This window comes from Triticum urartu, chromosome 7, assembly GCF_003073215.2.
Source record: "Triticum urartu cultivar G1812 chromosome 7, Tu2.1, whole genome shotgun sequence".
Lineage (NCBI taxonomy): Eukaryota > Viridiplantae > Streptophyta > Magnoliopsida > Poales > Poaceae > Triticum > Triticum urartu.
In genome coordinates, this window is record NC_053028.1 from 212,143,876 (window position 1) to 212,150,957 (window position 7,082).

Here is a 7,082-nt window from a genome sequence, read left to right on the forward strand (position 1 = left end):
GGTTGTGCCCCCAACCCTTTTCCAATTCGGTTTGCGCAGGGGGGAGGCGTGCGCCACCTCTTGGCCCTTCTCCCCTCTCTCCACTAAAGCCCAATAAGGCCCATTACTTCTCCCAGTGAATTTCCGTAACTCCCCGGTACTTCAAAAAATACCCGAATCACTCGGAACCTTTCCGATGTCCGAATATAACCTTTCAATATATCGATCTTTACGTCTCGACCATTTCGAGACTCCTAGTCATGTCCGTGATCTCATCCGGGACTCCGAACAACCTTCGGTACATCAAATCACATAATTTATAATACCAAGCGTCATCGAACGTTAAGCGTGCGGACCCTAAGGGTTCGAGAATTATGTAAACATGAACGGGACTCATCTCCGGTCAATAACCAACAACGGAACCTGGATGCTCATATTGGTTCCTACATATTCTACGAAGATCTTTATCGGTGAAACCGCATAACAATATACGTAGTTCCCTTTGTTATAGGTATGTTACTTGCCCGAGATTCGATCGTCGGTATCATCATACCTAGTTCAATCTCGTTACCGGCAAGTCTCTTTACTCGTTCCATAATGTATCATCCCACAACTAACTCATTAGTCACATTGCTTACAAGGATCATATTGATGTACATTACCGAGAGGGCCCAGAGATACCTCTCCGATAGACGGAGTGACAAATACTAATCTCGATCTATGCCAACTCAACAAACATCATCGGAGACACCTGTAAAGCATCTTTATAATCACCCAGTTATGTTGTGACGTTTGATAGCACACAAGGTGTTCCTCCGGTATTCAGGAGTTGCATAATCTCATAATCAGAGGAACATGTATAAGTCATGAAGAAAGCAGTAGCAATAAAACTAAAGGATCATTATGCTAAGCTAATGGATGGGTCTTGTCCATCACATCATTCTCTAATGATGTGATCCCATTCATCAAATGACAACACATGTCCATGGCTAATAAACTTAACCATCTTTGATTAACGAGCTAGTCAAGTAGAGGCATACTTGGGACACTCTATTTGTCTATGTATTCACACATGTACTAAGTTTCCGGTTAATACAATTCTAGCATGAATAATAAACATTTATCATGATATAAGGAAATATAAATAACAACTTTATTATTGCCTCTAGGGCATATTTCCTTCAGTCTCCCACTTGCACTAGAGTCAATAATCTAGTTCACATCGTCATGTGATTTAACACCAATAGTTCACATCTTTATGTGATTAGTTCACATCTCCATGTGACTAAAACCCAAAGGGTTTACTAGAGTCAATAATCTAGTTCACATCGCTATGTGATTAACACCCAAAGAGTGATCATGTTTTGCTTGTGAGAGAAATTTAGTCAACGGGTCTGCCACATTCAGAGCCGTATGTATTTTGCAAATTTTCTATATCTACAATGCTTTGCACGGAGCTACTCTAGCTAATTGCTCCCACTTTCAATATGTATCTAGATCGAGACTTAGAGTCATCCAGATCGGTGTCAAAGCTTGGATCGACGTAACTGTTTACGTCGAACTCTTTGTCACCTCCATAACCGAGAAACATTTGCTTATTCCACTAAGGATATCTTTGACCGCTGTCTAGTGATCCACTCCTGGATCATTATTGTACCCTCTTGCCAAACTTATGGTGAGATACACAATAGGTCTGGTACACAGCATAGCATACTTTATAGAACCTATGACCGAGGCATAGGGAATGACTTTTCATTCTCTTTCTATTTTCTGCCGTGGTCGAGTTTTGAGTTTTTACTCAACTTCACACCTTGCAACACATGCAAGAACTCCTTCTTTGACTGTTCCATTTTGAACTACTTCAAAATCTTATCAAGGTATGTACTCATTGAAAATATATCAAGCGTCTTGATCTATCTCTATAGATCTCAATGCTCAATATGTAAGTAGCTTCACCGAGGTCTTTCATTGAAAAATTCTTATTCAATTATCCTTTTATGCAATCCAGAAATTTAGTATTATTTCCGATCAACAATATGTCATCCACATATAATATCAGAAATGCTATAGAGCTCCCACTCACTTTTTTTGTAAATACAGGCTTCTCCAAAAGTCTGTATAAAACTATATGCTTTGATCAACTCATGAAAGCGTATATTCCAACTTCGAGATGCTTGCACCAGTCCATAAATGAATTGCTGGAGCTTGCACACTTTGTTAGCACCTTTAGGATTGACAAACCCTTCTGCTTGCATCATATACAACTCTTCTTTAATAAATCCATTAAGGAATGTAGTTTTGATATCCATTTTCCAGATTTCATAAAATGCGACAATGGCTAACATGATTCAGACATACTTTTAAGCATCGATACGAGTGAGAAAATCTCATCGTAGTCGACACCTTAAACTTGTCGAAAACCTTTTGCGACAATTCGAGCTTTGTAGATAGTAACACTACTATCAGCGTCCGTCTTCCTCTTGAAGATTCATTTATTCTCAATGACTCGCCGATCATCGGGCAAGTCAATCAAAGTCAATACTTTGTTCTCATACATGGATCCCATCTCAGATTTCATGGCCTCAAGCCATTTTGCGGAATCTGGGCTCATCATCGCTTCCTCATAGTTCGTAGGTTCATCATGGTCTAGTAACATGACTTCTAGAACAGGATTACCGTACCACTTTGGTGCGGACCGTACTTTGGTTGACCTACGAGGTTCGGTAGTAACTTGATCTGAAGTTTCATGATCATCATCATTAGCTTCCTCACTAATTGGTGTAGGAATCACTGGAACTGATTTCTGTGATGAACTACTTTCCAATTCGGGAGAAGGTACAATTACCTCATCAAGTTCTACTTTCCTCCCACTCACTTCTTTCGAGATAAACTCCTTTAGAAAGGATCCATTCTTAGCAACAAAATATCTTGCCTTCGGATCTGTGACAGAAGGTGTACCCAACAGTTTCTTTTGGGTATCCTATGAAGACGCACTACTCCGATTTGGGTTCGAGCTTATCACTTTGAAATTTTTTCACATAAGTGTCGCAACCTCAAACTTTAAGAAACGACAGCTTTGGTTTCTTGCCAAACCATAGTTCATACGGTGTCATCTCAACGGATTTAGATGGTGTCCTACTTAACGTGAATGCAGCTGTCTCTAATGCATAACCCCAAAACGATAGTGGTAAATCGGTAAGAGACATCATAGATCGCACCATATCCAATAAAGTACGATTACAATGTTCGGACACACCATTATGCTGTGGTGTTCTAGGTGGCGTGAGTTGCGAAACTATTCCACATTGTTTCAAATGAAGACCAAACTCGTAACTCAAATATTCGCCTCCGCGATCAGATCGTAGAAACTTTATTTTCTTGTTACGATGATTTTCCACTTCGCACTAAAATTCTTTAAACTTTTCAAATGTTTCAGATTTATGTTTCATTAAGTAGGTATACCCATATCTGCTCAAATCATCTATGAAGGTCAGAAAATAACGATGCCCATCACGAGTCTCAACACTTATCGGATCGCATACATCAGTATGTATTATTTCCAATAAGTCAGTCGCTCGCTCCATTGTTCCGGAGAACGGAGTCTTAGTCATCTTGCCCATGAGGCATGGTTCGCAAGAATCAAGTGATTCCAAAAGTCCATCAGCATGGAGTTTTTTCATGTGATTTACACCAATATGACCTAAACGGCAGTGTCACATATAAGTTGCACTATCATTATTAACTTTTGCATTTTTTGGCTTCAATATTATGAATATGTGTATCACTACGATCGAGATTCAATAAACCATTTATATTGAGTGTATGACCATAGAAGGTTTTATTCATGTAAATAGAATAACAATTATTCTTTGACTTAAATGAATAACCGTATTGTAATAAACATGATCCAATCATATTTATGCTCAACACAAACACCAAATAACATTTATTTTAGGTTCAACACTAATCCCGAAGGTAAAGGGAGTGTGCGATGGTGATCTTATCAACGTTGGAATCACTTCCAACTCACATAATCACTTGGCCCTTAACTAGTCTTTGTTTATTTTGCAACTCCCGTTTCAAGCTACTACTCTTAGCAACTGAACCAGTATCAAATACTGAGGGGTTGTTATAAACATTAGTAAAGTACACATCAATAACATGTATATCAAATATACCTTTGTTCACTTTGCCATCCTTCTTATCCGCCAAGTATTTAGGGCAGTTCCACTTCTAGTGACCATTTCCTTTGTAGTAGAAGCACTCGGTTTCAGGCTTGGGCTTCTTCATGGGAGTGGAAACTTGCTTGCCATTATTCTTGAAGTTCCCTTTCTTTTCCTTGCCCTTTTACTTGAAACTAGTGGTCTTGTCAACCATCAACACTTGATACTTTTCTTGATTTCTACCTTCACCGATTTCAGCATCGCGAAGAGCTTGGGAATCGTTTCCGTTATCCCTTGCATATTATAGTTCATCTCGAAGTTCTAGTAACTTGGTGATAGTGACTAGAGAACTATGTCAATCACTATCTTATCTGAAAGATTAACTCCCACTTGATTCAAGTGATTGTAGTACTCAGACATTCTGAGCACATGCTCACTAGCTGAGCTATTCTCCTCCATCTTGTAGGCAAAGTACTCCCTCCGTCCGAAAATACTTGTAATCAAAATGGACAAAAGGGATGTATATAGAACTAAAATACATCTAGATACACCCCCCTTTATTCATTTTAATGACAAGTATTTCCAGACGGAGGGAGTACTTGTCAGAGGTCTCATACCTCTCGATTCGGGCACGAGTCTAAAATACCAATTTTAGCTATTGGAACATCTTATATGCTCCGTGGCGTTCAAAATGTTTTTGAAGTCCCGATTCTAGGCCGTAAAACATGATGCACTAAACTATCAAGTAGTCATCATACCGAGCTTGCCAAACGTTCATAGCGTATGCATCTGCTCCTGCAATAGGTCCGTCCCCTAGCGGTGCATCAAGGATATAATTCTTCTGTGCAGCAATGAGAATAATTCTCAGATCACGAATCTAGTCCGCATCATTGCTACTAACATCTTTCAACATAGTTTTCTCTAGGAACATATCATAAATAAAACGGGGAAGCTATACGCGAGCAATTGATTTACAACATAGATATGCAAATACAATTAGGACTAAGTTCATAATAAATTTTAGTTCAATTAATCATATTACTTAAGAACTCCCACTTAGATAGACATCCCTCTAATCATCTAAGTGATCACGTGATCCATATCAACTAAACCATGTCCGATCATCACGTGAGATGGAGTAGTTTTCAATGGTGAACATCACTATGTTGATCATATCTACTATATAATTCACGCTCGACCTTTCGGTCTCAGTGTTCTGAGGCCATATCTGCATATGCTAGGCTCGTCAAGTTTAACCCGAGTATTCTACATGTGCAAAACTGGCTTGCACCCGTTGTATGTGAACGTAGAGCTTATCACACCCGATCATCACGTGGTGTCTCAACACGAAGAACTGTCGCAACGGTGCATACTCAGGGAGAACACTTGTACCTTGAAATTTAGTGAGAGATCATCTTATAATGCTACTGCCGAACTAAGCAAAATAAGATGCATAAAGGATAAACATCACATGCAATTAAATATAAGTGATATGATATGGCCATCATCATCTTGTGCCTTTGATCTCCATCTCCAAAGCACCGTCATGATCACCATTGTCATCGGCTTGACATCATGATCTCCATCATCTTGATCTTTATCAACGTGTCGTCACATGGTCGTCTCACCATCTATTGCTTTTGCAACTATTGCTATCGCATAGCGATAAAGTAAAGTAATTATATTGTGTTTGCATCTTATGCAATAAAAAGATAACCATAAGGCTCTTGCTAGTTGCCGATAATTTTAACAAAACATGATCATCTCATGCAACAATTTATATCTCATCATGTCTTGACCATATCACATCACAATATGCCCTGCAAAAACAAGTTAGACGCCCTCTACTTTGTAGTTGCAAGTTTTATGTGGCTGCTATGGCCTGAGCAAGAACCGTTCTTACCTACGCATCAAAAACCACAATGCGGTATAGTGATTGCTTTTTGATCTTCAGAAAAAATTCAACTAAAGTTGAAGCAACTGACACCCACCAGCCACCTGCGTGCGAAGCACGTCGGTAGAACCAGTCTCGCGTAAGCGTACGCGTAATGTCGGTCTGGACCGCTTCATCCAACAATACCGCCGAATCAAGAATCAACTAGTGACGGCAAACAATATGTATATACCCACGCCCACAACTCCTTTGTGTTCTACTCGTGCATACAACATCTACGCATAAACTTGGCTCGGATGCCACTGTTGGGGAACGCTGTAATTTCAAAAATTTTCTACGCACACGCAAGATCTATCATGGTGATGCATAGCAACGAGAGGGGAAGAGTGTTGTCCACGTACCCTCGTAGACCGTAAGCGGAAGCGTTATGACAACACGGTTGATGTAGTCGTACGTCTTCACGATCCGACCGATCCTACTACCGAAAGTACGGCACCTCTGTGATCTGCACACATTCGGCTAATGATGTGATCCCGTTCATCAAATGACAACACATGTCCATGGCTAGGAAACTTAACCATCTTTGATTAACGAGCTAGTCAAGTAGAGACATACTAGGGACACTCTGTTTGTCTATGTATTCACACATGTACTAAATTTCCGGTTAATACAATTCTAGCATGAATAATAAACATTTATCATGATATAAGGAAATATAAATAACAACTTTATTATTGCCTCTAGGGCATATTTCCTTCACATCCAACCATCTCCCTCAAATGCCCCCACATTTGAAATAGTTCAAATGTGAATTACAAACAAAATTTAAAATAGTTTAAATATTACATGCAAATTTAATGACACTTAACAAGTTTCAACCGAAGTACTTCAAATTAACCTAAACCTAAGTCACGATCATCTCCTAGGCATGGCCTTTGAGGCCAACGACAGCGTCGTCAACGCCGCGCCAGTGAAGGAAGGCGCTCCAACGGCCTCGACATCCGTCCCCGGCCATTGTGTCACACTCGTGGTGCATATACTCGACT